General features: G+C 47.4%; 1 protein-coding gene across 1 annotated transcript in view; it reads right to left on the bottom strand.

Moving 5' to 3' along the window:
* SLCO4A1 (solute carrier organic anion transporter family member 4A1) overlaps positions 1 to 823 on the bottom strand; it is a 64775-nt gene extending 63952 nt beyond the window's left edge. The window contains exon 1 of the mRNA XM_035124310.3: positions 738 to 823. The gene's annotated coding sequence lies outside the window, so the exon portion shown is untranslated. The remainder of the gene's footprint in view (positions 1 to 737) is intronic.
* Between the last annotated feature and the right edge of the window lie 17518 nt (positions 824 to 18341).

The raw sequence follows: 18341 nt of genomic DNA, 5'->3' as shown, positions 1-18341 counted from the left end.
ATCGCTTGGTTTGCAAGGAAACCCCCGTCGCTTCCCCTGTTCATTCCCCTATTCACCAGACATCTCAGCCCCCTCGCCAGCCCACAGCAGCTCCTCGGCTGATGCTGAATCATAAATCCAGGGCTTCTTGGTTGGGCTGGGCAGATGTGCGGCGGACGCGCGCGCCAGATCCCCACCCCACGGATCTGTCCTCTCCCCACGGGACCCCACCCCAGACACAAGCCAAATCCCCTATCAGTAGACAGTAGCTGATGCCCACAATACGACGCGACAAAGGAAAGGCTGGCGAGGTCCTCAGTCACCCTCTCCCCAGTCCACATAGACATTCATTCATGGTCTCTTTTTCCCCCTGGGTGGGGGGATTCCACTTCTCACGTGTAGATTTCGTCCCGATCATCGGAAATATGCACGCTTTTCTCTCTCTCTCTCAACCACCCTTTGCCTGCCATCCCTCTGACTCCTACAACAACGGCTTTTCACCCGACTGGCACCTGGCTTGTATTTGCCCCTCTCGGACTGGACATTTGTTAAACGCACAGGGTGCGTGGGTGTTTGTAGGGAGCAGGATCACACCTCTGATCCTTCTTGGAATCTAGCAGGAAAACAGGCTGGCCAACATGCATTTTTTTTTTTAAAAAAGCCCACTACTAAGAATATTACATATTTACAACGTCGGAAATTGCCGTTCGCATTTCTCAAGACCACCCGTTGCATTCCCCATCCCGCATCACGTCTACCTGGTCGGGTTTGGTTTTTTTTTTGGCGGGGTGGGGCCCCCGGAGATGCTGCTCCCTTCTCTTCCTTAATCAGTTCTTCATCTCTCTCTTTCTCCCCTCCCTTCCATTCAATCCCTCTTTAATCCCACCCACCTGGCATGACTGATGGCTCACCAAGCCAACCCAGGCGCCTCTGAGGTGGTGGCCTTATCTTAGCCGAGCCAATGGCGAAGAAGCCGGCACGTACCTTTGAACCGAAAGTGACAGCTCGGAGAGTACGTGTGTGGCTGCAGATAATAATAAGCGTGCCGGGGCCGGGGAAGGAAGGGCTTACAGAGGCGAGGCGGGAATGAATCAGGGCAGAGCGAATACGAGGTGAAGGCGGGCGGGAAACAAGCCACGCGCGGGGAGCAGATTCAGGCACAACATGAACTTGTGGAACTCCCTGCAACAAGATTAAGGTGGGAGGGGAGCAATGCATGGACAATAAATGCAGAGCAGGCACAAAATTAACTTGTGAAACTTCCTGCAATAAAATTTAAGCCATCCATGGACAGTAGATTCAGGGCAGGGACAAAATTAACTTGTGGAACACCCTGCAGCAAGATTTGGTGCTGGTATCCAGCATTAATTACACTGAGTTTGTTGGGCCCATTGTTAGGTACCTAGCATTTGATACCCAGCCCAGATGTGCATGATGAGTCTGTTTGGTACCCAGTGTTCCTTACAGCCAGTGTGGGGTTGACCCACATCTCTAACCAGGCTATTGCTAGAGATGACTTTGAAAGGGAGCCAGGATAAATGCAGGGACAGCTAAGAAGTGGCTGTAGAAAAATAGAATTGTAGAGTGAGAAGGGACCCCAAGGGTTATCTAGTCCAACCCCTCATTTCCCAGGGCAGTGGGCAACTGGATTCCAGTTGCCCAGAGACAACAATGTGGGGCAGGGAGCTTTTGCTTTCTAGCTCTGCTTATGGGTTTCCCAGAGGATGATCTGACTGTCTGTTGTTGGAAACAGGAGTCTTGGCTAGGTGAGGCTGATCCAACTCAGTGTATGTATGTATCCTGAGCAAGTTTGCAGATGACACCAAATTGGGAGGGGTGGCTAATACCCCAGAGGACAGGACCACACTTCAAAATGACCTGAACAAATTAGACAACTGGGCCAAAGCAAACAAGATGAATTTTAACAGGGAGAAATGTAAAGTACTACACTTGGGCAAAAAAAAAAAAAGAAAGGCAAGGCACAAATACAGGATGGGAGACACCTGCCTTGAGAGCAGTACATGTGAAAAGGATCTAGGAGTCTTGGTAGACCACAAACTTGACATGAGTCAACAGTGTGATGCAGAAGCTAAAAAAGCCAATGCAATTCTGGGCTGCATCAATAGGAGTATAGCATCTAGATCAAGGGAAGTAATAGTACCACTGTATTCTGCTCTGGTCAGACCTCACCTGGAGTACTGTGTCCAGTTCTGGGCACCGCAGTTCAAGAAGGATACTGACAAGCTGGAACGTGTCCAGAAGAGGGCAACCAAAATGGTCAAAGGCCTGGAAATGATGCCTTATGAGGGACGGCTTAGGGAACTGGGTATGTTTAGCCTGGAGAAGAGAAGGTTAAGGGGTGATATGATAGCCATGTTCAAATATATAAAAGGATGTCATATGGAGGAGGGAGAAAGATTGTTTTCTGCTGCTCCAGAGAAGCGGACACGGAGCAATGGATTCAAACTTCAAGAAAGAAGATTCCACCTAAACATTAGGAAGAACTTCCTGACAGTAAGAGCTGTTCGGCAGTGGAATTTGCTACCAAGGAGTGTGGTGGAGTCTCCTTCTTTGGAGGTCTTTAAGCGGAGGCTTGACAGGCATATGTCAGGAATGCTTTGATGGTGTTTCCTGCTTGGCAGGGGGTTGGACTGGATGGCCCTTGTAGTCTCTTCCAACTCTATGATTCTATGTTCTTAACATATAATTCATACGGAAGAGAGCAGCATCAATCTGGAGCAAAAATAAGAGGTCTACACTGAAAGGCAGGGATGGAGAATCTATGACCCTCCAGCTGCTGTTAGACTCCAACTCCCATCAGCCTCAGCTAGCATGGCCAATGGTGAGGGACGGATTCTCTGGGACTTGGGCAGTGGTCTGTCTCCAGTCCTATGTCTTGCTCCAACCCACAGAGCCACAGCCCTTCCTCTTTTCATTTTTGCTTGCAGGAATAATTAAGCAAATGGACGAGCATTTGCCATGCCAACTAAATGAAACATCCATGTTCAGGACCAGTCCACCTTTGTATTAATGGGGGGGGGGGGGGAATGGGGACAAGGAGATACAGTAGAAGCTGCTTTGCTTACCAGAAGCATCTGCATGGCTGCTGTTTCAGGGAACCTTAGTGTGAGCAAGCTAAGCTTTTTTTAAAAAAATAAAAAGTACATAAATAAAGCTATACCTAGTAGTGATCTCAAATGTTTGGATGTTTAGACCTATACTGGCTGTTTGGCCGTAATAATAGGCATTCATTCATTCAGTGTCAGGCAGGCACTTCACACACTTTACAGCATCTCGGTTTATGGCGGTAGCCCTTAAAATTGCGAGGCATTATATTTCCGTTGCAAGTGAGGCAGAGGGAATAGTGCATTGTGTAGTGACACCTGGTGAGTTTAGTGACACCTGGTGACGCAAGTAGGATATGAATTGGGGGCTTTGCAGTTCATAGCCGAGGTCCTCTTAGGACAAAACTGGAGATGAGGTGGAAATTCTGTGAGAGCATCTTTAGCTCCACCCCTGCCTCAATACACACAGCTGCTTGAGTCGTGTGTGTGTGTGTGTGTGTGTGTGTGTGTGTGTGTGTGTGTGTGTGTGTAAGATAGAGTGCTATTTGCAGCAGGGAAAGCATAAGGCAGGAAACACTCAGAACTCAATTAGACTGATGTTAAATATGTCTTTACATTTAATGCCCAGGCTTTGGCTTTTTTAACACACACACACACACACACACACACACACACACACACACACACACACACAAACAACCCCCCCAATTGCTTTTGCTTGGGGGGGGATTAAAATGAATGGGATCAAGGAATAGCATGGAGTTTAACCCTTTTGTCCCTTGTTGTGGTCTGAGGAAAAAACCATTGTGGGAGCCCTTTCTCCACAAACATAAACTTGCAGGAGAGCAGCCACCCCCAAACTCAGCCCTCCTGATGTTTTGGGACTACAGCTCCCATCATCCCTAGCTAATAGGACCGGTGGGGTGGTCAGGGATGATGGGAATTGTAGTCCCAAAACATCTGGAGGGCCGAGTTTGGTGATGCCTGCAGGAGAGGGAGATTTCACAGGATCGAAGCAAGGAAGGAAAAGGTTAAATTCCACCCTCCATGCCTGCCCATATGATCAAGCACCCCACCCCACTTCATTTATAGTTTAAATTTTCAGAAACCCTGCATGCTAGATGCAAAGGCTAGCTTAAAGCTCATCTAGATTGGCAGTTGAACACCCGTCTCCTGGAGCCCCACCTCTGAAGCAGCCCTTTTGTGATTTACACACGGTAGCCTAATCTTCCACCTCCAATCTGCTGTGGCCCTGAGAAACTTTGATATACTCGCTGTTGTGCACAGCTAGAGCTGGACAGTGTTGAGTGGTGCCCATTGGGACTGGTAGGGTAAAAGACAGGGAGGCTGTGTAGTCGTGGAGGAAGCCAGAGCCAAGGACAGGCAGAGCCAATTAATTCCATTTCTGTCCCCATCTGCCTCCCTGCTGAATTCTACAAGGGGAAACACGGAGACTAAGGAGGAGGAGGAGGAGGAAACGCTCACAGCCAGGGCCATCCTCTGTGCTGGTTGCAAGGAAGAATCCAGGCAGGTGAGGGCTGAGCAAAGATGGAGTGGAACAGAGTCTTGCTGCAATGTACCAGCCTCCACTGGAGATTGTGGGACTTACTGGGAACTCTAGTCTCTGGAATGTGCATGTTCTTCCACATGGTTTCAGTCTTTATTGAGAGTTCTTGAGGAGATAAATATCCTGCTCTGAGCTGCTCTGTATTCTCACTCCCTTCCTTTTCCTTCTGTACATCCTATAGGTGTTTTTGCTTATGGCACTGGATGTGGCCTTTTCAGCTAAGTTTCGAGCTTTGCTGGGGATCCTGCAAGATTTCTGGACTTTGTAACCATTTCAAGCCTCTGTAAACTTTTACTGATGAATTCTGTTGCCTGTGTGTGTGCTTCTTCGGACTCAGAAACACCAGAGCTGCACTTCACACATCCCAGTACTCTGCTATTTTTTCTGCCCATGCACTGAACTTTCTGTAGTCAGGCATGGGAGCCAGGATGCTACCTGTTTTTCAGCAGCCCTGACAGTTTCCTCTTACAGCTATCAGCCAACTCCATAGAGACAGGTCTCGGATAGCTACCGTATATTGAAAGGGAGCTTTATAGAAAGGTGCATTTAACATGTGGATTTTAGACTGCAGGTGGGAATGTTTTGATGCTCCCCCCCCCCCTGGAAAAAGCTCCTTACAAGAAGAAAAGCAGAGCATGGGGGAGGGGGAAAGGCTGGAGCCCACCCCTCTCCTTGCTGCGATCATTTTCTACTTGCAGAGGGCATTTTTCCACAAAGGGGAGCATTCCAAAAAGTGCTAGGACTGTATCAGTTGGTTAGAACATGGCGCTGATAACACCATGGTCAGACACAGGTTTGATCCCCGCTTGGGACAGCTGTAGATTCCTGCGTGCAAAGACAGGCTCTGGAGGATGGAGCGGACAAGACCAACCGTGGGTCCAATGGTCAGTGGCGGAGGAAGCCGCTCGGGCACCTGGGGCGGCGTGCACAGGGGTGGGGCAAGCAGCCCATAGGGTCGGGGTGGGGGGGCTGTTGGGAGATTCATTCCCCGTCTGCATCATATGACTGCATGTGTTTTCATTCCACAGAGTGGAAGTGACGTAGACAGGATGTTCGTCTGCCTGCTATGCTAGAGAGAAGCAGCCATGCTAAACAGCTCTGAATGTCTGAGCTGAATGAAATGTCTGAATGTCCAAGACCACATAACACCGGACTTGAAAGATCTACATTGGCTCCCAGTACGTTTCCGAGCACAATTCAAAGTGTTGGTGCTTACCTTTAAAGTCCTAAATGGCCTTGGTCCAGTATACCTGAAGGAGCATCTCCACCTCCATCATTCTGCTCGGACACTGAGGTCCAGCACCGAGGGCCTTCTGGCGGTTCCCTCGTTGTGAGAAGCCAAGTTGCAGGGAACTAGTCAGAGGGCCTTCTCGGTGGTGGCGCCCGCTCTGTGGAACGCCCTCCCAACAGATGTCAAAGAGGAAAACAACTACCAGACTTTTAGAAGCCATCAGGGAGGCTTTTAATGTTTAATAGATTATTGTGTTTTATTTTTCTGTTGGAAGCCGCCCAGAGCGGCTGGGGAAACCCAGGCATATGGGCAGGGTATAAATAATAAATTATTATTATTATTATTATTATTATTATTATTATTATTATCTGGGCAAACAGAGACAGACTCTGCATTTTGCAACAATAAAGCAGTTTAGCCATATTCAATGGCTTGTGTGTTGTTTCTTCACGTTGGGGAACAACCACAGATTTGATTGCACCACCAGACTCTACCGGGCATGTGTGCACTGGCTTTGTCCTTATTCTGGGGCAGTCTCACAACTGCCCCGGGCGACAAATGCTACCCATAGGGGCGGGACGCACCATGGGGCCTCCGGAGTCTGCCTGCCTCCTCCCACTCAGCCACCCTACAGCTGGGCGGGAGGCAGTGGGTGGACCATTTGGGCAGTGCGGAGCCCGCACCCACTGCACCCCCCTTCCTCCGCCCCTGCTAATGGTCAAGAAGGTGGTTTCTGCATGTGCTGTAGAGGAAAGTGAGGGGCAGATGAGGCTTGCCAATTTGGGGAGGTAGCCCACCTGGAAGAGGGAAAACTCTCTGACCCTAATCCTCTTCTGCCCTGCAAGATATCTTTGGGAGAAGAAAAGGCTAAGGAGTAAATCCTACACAGTTCAGGAGTGGAGCCCCTAAGACGGTTGGATGGTGCTCCCATGGGGAACAAATATCACAACTGGAGAGAGACCTTTTGGAATGCAATGTAAAAGTGCTATCTAAAATGTAGAAAATATTATTGGAATAGGAGACAAAGGATGAGCAAGTAAAATCCTCAATCATACATCGGGCAATAGATATTGGTCATAATATAGACACGGAAGCATGGAAACGATTGTGGAATATGGGTATAAAATTTACAGGATGTTATGGCCTAAGAGAAAATTATATGGAAATGGTATATCGATGGTATCTAACACCGAGTAAATTGGCAAAAATGTATAAATCTAAATCAAACAAGTGTTGGAAACGGACAGAGAAAGAAGGTTCTTTTTATCATGTGTGGTGGTCTTGTAGTAAGATTAAAGCTTACTGGCAAATGGTATATAATGAATTGAAAAGGATGTTTAAAATAACGTTTGTTAAAAAAAACCCCAGAAGCTTTTCTTTTGGGAATTGCCGTGGCATTGTTTAATGAAGCTAGGAGCGCGTTTCTGTAACCAATGAAATGGGCACATGCGTTGATCATGCCTCAACTAGCTTACACATATTCATAACATGTCATGTTCACGTGAAACTTTGTAGAAGAACTATAAAAATGAGCAGGGTGCGCAGACTTTTGGTGTTTTAACACATCTGTGCCTTCACGCTTAAGCCTGGAAATAAAATTCTTCTAACTTTCCACCCCTGGCTGTTGTTTCATTGGCTTTAAGTCACCCCAGGAACAGGGGATTTGACCCCATGACAGTGCCTTCTACACCTCCGTCTGGCAACTCCGACAGCCCAGCTGGTGACAAATGTGTTGCTCTGCTTTCCTTTGGACCACATCAGCGAGGACGAGAAGGGAGCCTTGTTGTCTGGGCAGCCCGGGAACTTCATACACACAGACCAGGCCTCTGCCCCAGAGGGGTCATTTCAGGGCTGCTAATGCAACGGTTTGGCTTCACCCCCAGAGGCACACTCCATTGCCTCTCAAAGGAGATGGACGCCAACATCATAGCTAAGGTGTTGTTTTCAGCTAGCTCAGAGGACCTGATCCTCAGGTCTTTTGTGCTGGGTTCCAAATCTTTGTTCTGGAGCAAGGAGAGTCTCTTCTAGCACCGCTCGGTGCTTTTTCGGCCAGAGACTTCTTCCCTGGCTTTTTTTCCGGAGGAGTCTACGCCACCCTTTCAAAAACCCCACCTCTAATCTATCGATTTTTAAAGTATGAGCAGGAGGAAACCAGAGTTTCCTGTCTCTTGCGCCTGTGTGGTGTGGCTTGTTCCCAGTTGAGGTCTGAAATCATGTGGTACACTTTGCACCCCACATTTAATTTGCATTTCCCCAGGTTCAGACTATTTTAGTCATGATTAGGGTGTCCGGAGCTGCCCCGTTCTCTTTCTTTCCGGTGTTCAAGCAGGAGGGGCACCGCCACAAGCGGGAGCTCTCAGTGTGCGTGGAGGAACACTTTGCAGAACTTCAAAACGATCATTAGGGGGGAAGACCCTAAGGGCTAGAGCGGGAGACGCAACCCTAAAAATGCCCAGTGAGGAATAAGCAGGCTCTGGGCAATCATGGAAAGGAGTATCCTGGAAAGGGCATGGTTGGCTGGAACCCTGAATAAGAGCTTTCCACACTGCTACATTTTATCGCAGACCAAACTTGTGCTCACCACTCTTCGGCTTTTAAATCTCTTGTGGGAGTATACCGGTACTTTAGCAATATTTTTGCCTCCATAGTATATGCTTCTATCCTCCCCTCTCCAGTTTTTATGCACATTTTACATCTTTGTGAATGCACATTTTCCTTGCCCCGCCCAATGTGCATAGATGGGCTTGTGTGTCTGTAACATATTGGGGGGGTGGGGGTGCAAAATGGATAATTTCCTGTCCTAGCCAGTAAAAAAAACCTGAACTGTGCCCAAGGGCATCCACAGAGGGCAACTCTGCAGCTGCTTTCATCTGTTCCGGGCTGATGGGGAGGGGGATGCAAGCAGGAGTGTTATCGTGCCAAGGTCCAGAAAAAGGACCTATTGCATTTTTTTGTATAAAATAAAAAAGGAAAGAAAGAAAGAGAAATTAGAGCATTGACTTGGAGAAATCACTCTTCATTTATCACTAGCAGAGAAGAAAGCAGCCTCCATTAACACAATATTAGCAGGTTTTGCCATAAGTTTTCTGTGCTGGCAACGAAAGGGGATGTGTGCAAGGCAACTCTGGGAAGAATAGTTATTCCTTATCCTTTTTTAATCACGACTACAGGAGCTCCTCCTTTATAATGCTGCGTGGATGCTGGTTGGCAGGCAGCCAGCTCAAGAGCCTGCAAGGACACTCCATTCCGATATTCCCTGTATGTTTATTGTTGTTGTTGTTGTTGTTGTTGTTGTTGTTGTTGTTGTTGTTATTTATTTATTTAAAACGAATCATGCTTACACAATATATGTCCTTTCCTTTGATACCTGTGAGAGGTTTTTAGGACTCACTCAGTTCTTTTGGCTTAAGGGTGGCGCTGTGGTCTAAACCACTGAGCCTCTCGGACTTGCTGATCGGAAAGTCAGTAGTTTGAATCCCCAAGACGGAGTGAGCTCCTGTTGCTCTGTCCCAGCTTCTGCCATCCTAGCAGTTCAAAAGCACACCAGTGCAAGTAGATAAATAGGTACTGCTGCAGTGGGAAGATAAATGGTGTTCCATGCATTCTGGCTTCCATCACGGTGTTCTGTTGTTTAGTCATGCTGGCCATATGACCTGGAAAGCTGTCTGTGAACAAACGCTAGCTCCCTTGGCCTGAAAGCGACCCCATAGTTGCCTTTGACTGGACTTAACCATCCAGGGGTCCTTTGCCTTTTCTTTTTAAAATATCTTTATAGAATTGTACGCTTGGAAGGGACCTCAAGGGTGGGTCATCTAGTCTTGGGTTGCCATACTTCTTCTTTTTGGATAACTTGCGACTTTTGTGTCCGGATTTTCACTTTTTGAAATATGGCAACCCTAATCTACTCCAACCCTTCTCCCTGCAATGCAGGAATCTTTGCCCAACATGGGGCTCAAACTCGCAACCCTGAGACTCAGAGTCTTATGCTCTATGCTCCAGTTTGGTTCATTTTGCAATAAGAGGAAAGATGCTGCTGCAGGCTTGCTGGAGAAACAAATGCCACCTCATTGGAGGGGGTGTCGTAAGTCACATGCAAAGGATATAGCTTTAAGAAGTACGATCTAACCAACCATTACAGTATTACAATAGGGCGCCCCTCCAAGCCCATCACCAGGATATAAAACCCAAGCATGCTAACTCTTGTTGGCATCTGCGTATCTTGAGAGACAACAGAGTGTGCCTCTGGGGGTGAAGTCAAACCGCTGTGTTCGCAGCTCTGAAGTAACCTTCCTGGGGCGCAGACAGTAAAAACTATGCAGGTAAAATACTTACATTTCTTCTTCTTCTTTTTCCCAGCTGGGTCACCCAAGGCGGTAAGGTCAAAGAGAAGGAGCTAGACAAAGAATGATCCAAGAAGTCCTCAACGGCAGAACAGGTGGATGATAACAAGCGGTATGTTACGGCTGTGAAGGCAGATGAAGGCTGCAGCAGACAGGAATCTACTGGTTTGTCATGACTAGTTCATCGGAACAGAGCCCTACTGCGAATATTGTGTGTTGGTCAGCGTGCACTGATCTACACACATAAAACAAATTCACACACAGGCGTCTTCCAAAAACCCAACCCAAACCCCAAAATTCCCATGGCGATTGGCAAATGGTAATGGGGGCAGGATCGTGAAATCTAGAAGCCCTTAGTCATGAACCGGCACATGGGCGGTGGATACAGATGCAGTCATTCTGACTCAAGGAACGAGGCAGTTGAGCAGCTCGGCAGCTGTATCCATGACTGAGCAGCCCTTTTTAGGATCCACTCTGCTCACCCCGAGAAGGGGGGAGGGGCTAGAAAAGGTGCCCTAAACATAGTTTGCCTCCCTTTTTCCCTGACTGGATTACTGTGCCCAGTGGGGTCACCACCGAGCGGTCGTAAAAGACAAATGAACTTTGGAACTTACATTTACATTACAACCAGCTTCAGATATTTGCCTGAGTTGGAGCAGACACAAGGCATATCTGCCCCCCATGGCTGGCCAAAGGAAGAGCGAGAGAGGAACAAGAAGTACTATATGCTTCTTCCTCTCTAGGAATGGAGGGGAAATGACATCACACAGAGCCCTCTCTACCAATTGTATTTCTGTGGTCTGGGTATCTGCCTATCAGCAGTACAGCTCTGTGGTATTAGTCCCTTCTCATGCTAATTAGCAAGAATAGCAGCCAAGCCTAACAAATGCATAATCTCACACAAGATTGTCTGCATGGGGGAGAGATGATCTCTGTGTTCGTTGTGACATCAGGTGACTGGCAGGGAGGCGGGTGGAGGGAGATAAGGACCTGCTCTGCTGTTAGGATCCCGTTCCCCATGTCCATCATAAAGGGATGGAGAGTAAAACATAAAAGGGATGGAATGGACTTATTTACGAGCATGTTCAAAAGGTGACCCAGCCCCAAATTAGGTTGCTCTGCTCATTCCCAGCTGAGCCACGATGATGTGTGTTAAGTCTTGCATATAAACTCAAAAAATATTTTGCCCTGCGAGTCCGGGTATGCCGAAGTCAGCAGTTTCCCTTCTTTATAATGCTTGTGTGTCCTGCCTTGCGCATTCCATTTCCTGTGCTGGTGGCTCATAAAATTGGTCTGGCTTAACCAAATACCTGCATAATCTGCCCGGGGGGCATAAAGCAGTCCGACATTCATTACTAGCACCTGTTGAAAGTCCTTGCCAGGTTTGGGTTGTGTGCCAGGTTTTCAGCCTGGAATACAAAAAGAAAAAAAGAAAAAGAAAAAGAGAGGAGGGGAGAGAAAATAAAGCTGCTTTGCATTGGTTCCGCACAGGGAACCCCTTAAGATGTCCCTGGCTAAGTGGTTATACGGTAGAAGTTAAGCCAAAGAATAGACTTTTGTTTGTCTGTACGTCTCACTACTCCACCAAGTGGAGGGAAAGGGGGAAAGTGCATTTCCAAATCACAGAATAATAGGATGATAGAGTTGGAAGCGATCTAGTCCAACCCCCTCCAATGCAGGAATCTCAGATAGATCAGACACAACAGATGGCCACTCAACCTCTGTTTAAACTCCCCCCCCCCCCAACAAAGAAAAAATAGAAACACAAAGAGTGAGACATAATTTGATAATTTTGTTTGTTTACAAATGCTTCCTAGCCTTTTTTTCTGTGCAAATGCACTAACTGGCAGCTCTAAACTGAGTGGGTGTGTCACATTTTGGTCTGGTATGCATAAAAACAGGTTGTGGAACTTTCTGATAGTAAGAGCTGCTTGGCAGAGAGCAGACTCGGCAGAAACCTAAAGGAGAGTGTCTCTGTAGCCTTATCAGCTACTAAGGGTCTTTAAGTTGCGCCCAGGCAGGACAGAGATAGTCAATAATGACACCGGGGGTTTTCATTCAGAGAAAGAATTTAATTTTCTTATTAATAAGAGACTCAAGGTGATCAGCTCACGACAAGAGTGAAGAAACACAAATTGCAAAGCTTCTTATACACTTCTTTGGGCTCCTTTCCCCCTCCCTGTAAATGTGCGCACGCAAGGGGGTCACGCACGCAAGGGGGTCACAAGTACATATATGGATCTTCCTGTGTCCGGTCCTACACATGCTGACTCAACAAAGCCTTCAGCCTTCAGTTAGCCTTCAGTTTACGCGTCAAGCTAGCAACTTCCAGCAGCCTTGAGTAAGACTATACATCAGGCATGGCAGCTGATAAGCCCATCTGTGTTCCAGACAGGGCCAGCTCATCCGGCCTTGATTGCACTTTGACACACAGAGGCATAGAGGCAAAGAGGAAAGCATTTTAAGGAAAAAAGCATCCCAGGAATATGGGGCTAAGCCACACAGTCAGAATTATACAATGCAGGCAATGCAAACTAATAGGATCCGATTTGGCTCAATAATACAATTAGCAATTAGCAAATCACTCTCTACATTTCCAGATTGCACAAAAACCACAAAGCCAATGTGACACCCCCCCACCTGTTGTGATAGGAATGGAGATGCAACATGTTGCCAATTTCCACCCCAAAGCCTCCATCTGCCTGATGCTCAGAAAGATACAAGAATCAAACTTGAGAATTTGTACTTTTTTAAAAAAAGAGAATTGCAATTACAGTGCAAGCTTACGTCTACTCAGAAGTGTCATTGATTTCAGTGGCACTTGCTCCTGGGCTATTAAGCATAGGATAACCATAGATCTAGGCTTTCCATGTGAGTTTTCTGCAAAAAAAATAAATCAATTAAAGAAATATCCATGCTCAGCATCTGGGGAAATAGCTGTCTGGGTGGTTCCCCTTCCACACAGGACAGGTTTGTCTCATCATCACCAGGCACCATCAAACCACCCTTTTACAATAAATAAATGCTTCTCATCTTTTTTCCTGCTCTTTAGTAGCATAAAAGCTCTGTTGAAATAAATAAAAAATAAAAAATTGTCCAGTGGCATCTTATAGACCAGCTAATGTTGTTCCGGTATAAGCTTTTGTGTGCATGCTTCTTCAGAAAGAATAGATAGATAGATACCGTAGATAGATAGATAGATAGATAGATAGATAGATAGATAGATAGATAGATAGATGATAGATAGATAGAAGCTCTGTTGTGACTGCCACCTACTGGTCAAGAAGTAAATGACGGTTCATATATACAGTATACAGTGGTACCTTGGTTTAAGAACAGCTTAGTAGTTTATGAACAACTTGGAATAAGAATGCTTCAAACCCAGAAGTAGGTCTTTTGGTTTGTGAACTTTGCCTTGGAAGCAGAACATGTTCCACTTCCTTTTGAGTGTGTTCCATTTGTAAATTGAGCCCCCTGTTGCTAATCAGAGGCTTCCTGTTGAGTCTGTCAGCTGTTGAGTCCCGAGTACCCAGACAACACAGAGGTGATAGCTTTTGTTTTTGCTATTTTTTTGCAATTTGTTTGTGTGGCCTTTTCGTTTTATGGACTGTGACTTGTTCTTCATTTTATGGGACTGACTTGTGAGTGTGGCTTGTGGCTTCGTTTTTTGACTGCGGCTTGTTACTTCGTTTTTGTGAATTGTTTTTGTGACTGCATGGAACCCAGTTCAGCTACTGGTTGATTGTGTGACTTCAGAAACGGATAAAAGCACCCCCTCCATACAAACAATGACTATCATCAGTGCACGTAAGAAAATGATTATTTTTTTTTAAAAAAATTATCATCTACAATACTGTCTTATTTACTTTATAGTACAGTACATTGATTATTGCCTTCATTTTATGGATCAATGGTCTCATTAGATAGTAAAATTCATGTTAAATTGCTATTTTAGGGGTTGTTTTTCATCATCTGGAATGGATTAATCCATTTTCAATTACCTTCTATGAAAAAGCAACCTTGGTTTAAGAACACTTTGGTACAAGAACGGACTTCCGGAACGGATTAAGTTCGTAAACCGAGGTACCACTGTACTTGCATTTTAGTGCAACTGCCCACTATTGTATGTGCTTAACAAGCACTAGTATATACGTATTGTATGGGAAATGCATCTGGGAGACAAAAATGTATCGAGGAATTAGTGATCTGACACAGTTACCCTTCCTGAATCTCTTCCTCCCCCCTGCCTCGCTCTTGTTAAGTTTTTTGATGCTGTGAGAACAGTCTTTAATGTCCTGAGAATGTTGGGAGGAGGTGAAGCCCCCCCCCCAGCTGCCTTTATCAGTTGTGGAGGATAATGCTGGGTACCTTCTTTGATGTTGGACATTGTTTTGAAAAAGTGAGGCATGGGGGCGGGGGGCTAATAAATGACTTGCCCGTATCCAGTCTGGCAAGCCACACCGGCGATCTATAAAATCAGACCATTTGGGCATAGATTCTTTGAAGCTCGTGCACGGACTGATCAGCCGCAGGGCCGTGCAAACTGAGGCTACCTGGGGGAGCCCCTTTGCCACTTATTGAGGGCTTCCAAGTGGCAGATTGAAGTGCTTGCTTGGTATGTATACATTGCTTGCTGTTTTTGAATTAAAATCTTTAATCTTCTCACTCGCTTGTGTACTTTGTATTGCTTCTGAATCTCATTTTAAAAGAACCACCTTGCCTTTGATACCCACATGACCTGAAGGTGTTGCTGTGCAATGCCAGGTCAATGATCCACAAGACCACTGCTATCCATGACTTGATCGTGGATGGAGGACTTGACCTGGCATGTGTAACGGAGACTTGGTTGGATGAAGCAGATGGGCCTGTTCTTGCTGCTGCTTGTCCACCAGGTTTCTCTTACACACAGCAACCCAGGCCATCTGGGTGGGGAGGGGGGGGGGTTGCAGTGATCTTTAGGAAGTCATTAGTTTGCACCAGGCGTCCTATTGGGAAGACCCAGTTCTCTGAGTGCATGTTCTGGAAGTTGGGCAATAGGGCAGTACAGGATTCCTTTTGGTGTACCGACCTCCCCGCTACACCAAGGATTCCCTGCCCAAGCTGCTTCAGGTTGTGGCGGATGTTCTCCTGGAGACACCTAGTTTGGTTGTCCTAGGGGATTTTAACATCCATGCCGACACAGCCTTACAAGGGGCCACTCGGGACTTCGTGGAAAGCATGGCCTCCATGGGGCTGTCCCTGAATAAGTCTGGCCCAACTCATAGCCGCGGACATGCCTTGGACCTGGTGTTCACCTCTATGGATGTTGGTGATCTGACACTAAGCAAAAGCGAAACTAAAGAAGTGCCATGGTCAGATCACTACCTGGTGCAACTGGACTTCTCCGCGACCCTTCCCCTCTGCAGGGAGGTGGGACCGATTCGGATGGTCCACCCCCGCCACCTAATGGATCCAAATGGTTTCCAGAGAGTGGTAGGGGATGCTTTATCCCATGTTGATGGCCTTTCAGCCAATTCCTTGGTGGCCCGCTGGAATGTGGAGTTAACCAGGGCTATTGACTGTTTGGCTCTGAAGCGCCCTCTCCGATTGCATGGAGCCCGGACAGCCCCGCGGTTTTCCCCAGAGCTGAGGGCGATGAAACCGTCGTTGAGACGGCTAGAGTGCCGGTGGCGGAAAACTCATTCTGAATCAGACCGGACACGGGCTAGAGCTCAACTTCAAGCCTACCAAGTGGCAATGGTGACGGCGAAGAGGACCTTCTTCACCGTTTCAATCGCATCTGCAGAAAACAGCAGCAGGAGACTCTTTCAGGTGGTTCACAATTTAGCGGAACCACCTGCTCCATCCGGGCCCAGTACGGGCCACATGATCTCCTGCAATGATTTTGCAAAGTTTTTTGCAGATAAAGTCGCTCAGATTCGGGAAGAGGTAGACTCCACCGTGGGAGCAGGGCCGGGGCGGGGGAGTGCTAGAGTCCTGTCTAGTCAAGTTGTGTGGGATCAATTTCAATCTGTTACCTCCGAGGATGTGGACAGGCTGCTTGGACGAGTGAAACCAACCACCTGTCTCCTTGATCCTTGCCCATCCTGGCTTATAAAAGCTAGCCGGGAAGGGCTGGGCGATGGGCTTTGTGGGTTGGTGAATACTTCTCTCTGTGAGGGAGCCTTCCCAGACCGGCTGAAAGAAGCGGTTATTAAACCGCTTCTTAAAAAACCATCTTTAGATGCGGCCAATATGGCCAACTATCACCCAGTTTCAAATCTTCCATTCTTGGGCAAGGTGATCGAGCAAGTGGTTGCTGAACAACTCCAGGCACGCCTGGAAGAAGCGGACCATTTGGATCCCTTCCAGTCGGGATTCAGGCCTCATCATGGGACTGAAACTGCCTTGGTCGCACTGGTCGATGATCTCCGGCGGGCTAGGGACAAAGGTAAGAGCTGTTTCCTAGTCCTGCTGGATCTCTCAGTGGCTTTTGACACCATCGACCATAACATCCTTCTGGACCATCTAGAGGGTTTGGGAGCTGGGGGCACTGTCATACAGTGGTTCCGCTCCTTCCTCCTGGGCCGTGTTCAGAAAGTGGTGGTGGGGAATGAGTGTTCAGACCCCTGGGCTCTCACTTGTGGGGTGCCTCAGGGTCTGTCCTCTCCCCCATGCTTTTTAACATCTACATGCAGCCACTTGGAGAGATCATCAGGGGGTTTGGGCTGGGTGTTCATCAGTATGCGGATGATATCCAGCTCTACCTCTCTTTCAAATCAGAACCAGTGAAGGCGGTGAAGGTCTTGTGTGAGTGCTTGGAGGCGGTTGGAGGATGGATGGCGGCTAACAGATTGAGGTTGAATCCCGACAAGACAGAAGTACTGTTCGTGGGGGACAGGAGGCGGGCAGGTGTGGAGGATTCCCTGGTCCTGAATGGGGTAACTGTGCCCTTGAAGGACCAGGTACGCAGCCTGGGAGTCATTTTGGACTCACAGCTGTCCATGGAGGCGCAGGTCAATTCTGTGTCCAGGGCAGCTGTTTATCAGCTCCATCTGGTATGCAGGCTGAGACCCTACCTGCCCACTGACTGTCTCTCCAGAGTGGTGCATGCTCTAGTTATCTCTCGCTTGGACTACTGCAATGCGCTCTACGTGGGGCTACCTTTGAAGGTGACCTGGAAACTACAATTAACCCAGAATGCGGCAGCTAGACTGGTGACTGGGAGCAGCCGCCGAGACCACATAACACCGGTCCTGAAAGACCTACATTGTCTCCCAGTACGTTTCCGAGCACAATTCAAATTGTTGGTGCTGACCTTTAAAGCCCTAAATGGCCTCGGTCCAGTATACCTGAAGGAGCGTCTCCTCCCCCATCGTTCTGCCCGGACACTGAGGTCCAGCGCCGAGGGCCTTCTGGTGGTTCCCTCACTACGAGAAGCCAAGTTACAGGGAACCAGGCAGAGGGCCTTCTCGGTAGTGGCACCCACCCTGTGGAATGCCCTCCCACCAGAGGTCAAAGAGAACAACAACTACCAGACCTTTAGAAGGCATCTCAAGGCAGCCCTGTTTAGGAAAGCTTTTAATGTTTGATGGATTTCTGTATTTTGATCTTTTGTTGTAAGCCACCCAGAGTGGCTGGGGGAACCCGGCCAGATGGGCGGGGTATAAATTATTATTATTATTATTATTATTATTATTATTATTATTATTAGGCAAGACACATATGTAGATTTTTTGTATTGTTATTTTTTTAAATTAAATTTCTATGCTGCCCATGGACTGCAAGAAGATCAAACCTATCCATTCTGAAGGAAATCAGCCCTGAGTGCTCACTGGAAGGACAGATCATGAAGCTGAGGCCCCAATACTTTGGACACCTCATGAGAAGAGAAGACTCCCTGGAAAAGACCCTGATGTTGGGAAAGATGGAGGGCACTAGGAGAAGGGGGCGACAGAGGACGAGATGGTTGGACAGTGTTCTCGAAGCTATGAACATGAGTCTGACCAAATTCAATGCCAGGGATCATTAGGAAAGAGGTTGAAAATAAAACTGCCAATATAATATTGGCACGAAACAAATCTATGGGGCAACCACATTTTTAGTACTGTGTGCAGTTCTGGTCACCTCAACTCGAGAAGGATATTGTTGTGTTGGAAAGGGGCAAGCAAAATGATCCA

This window comes from Zootoca vivipara, chromosome 7, assembly GCF_965207765.1.
Source record: "Zootoca vivipara chromosome 7, rZooViv2.hap1.1, whole genome shotgun sequence".
Classification (NCBI taxonomy): Eukaryota; Metazoa; Chordata; class Lepidosauria; order Squamata; family Lacertidae; genus Zootoca; species Zootoca vivipara.
Note: the sequence above shows the minus strand (reverse complement) of the source record. Positions and strands in the feature narration are given on the sequence as shown.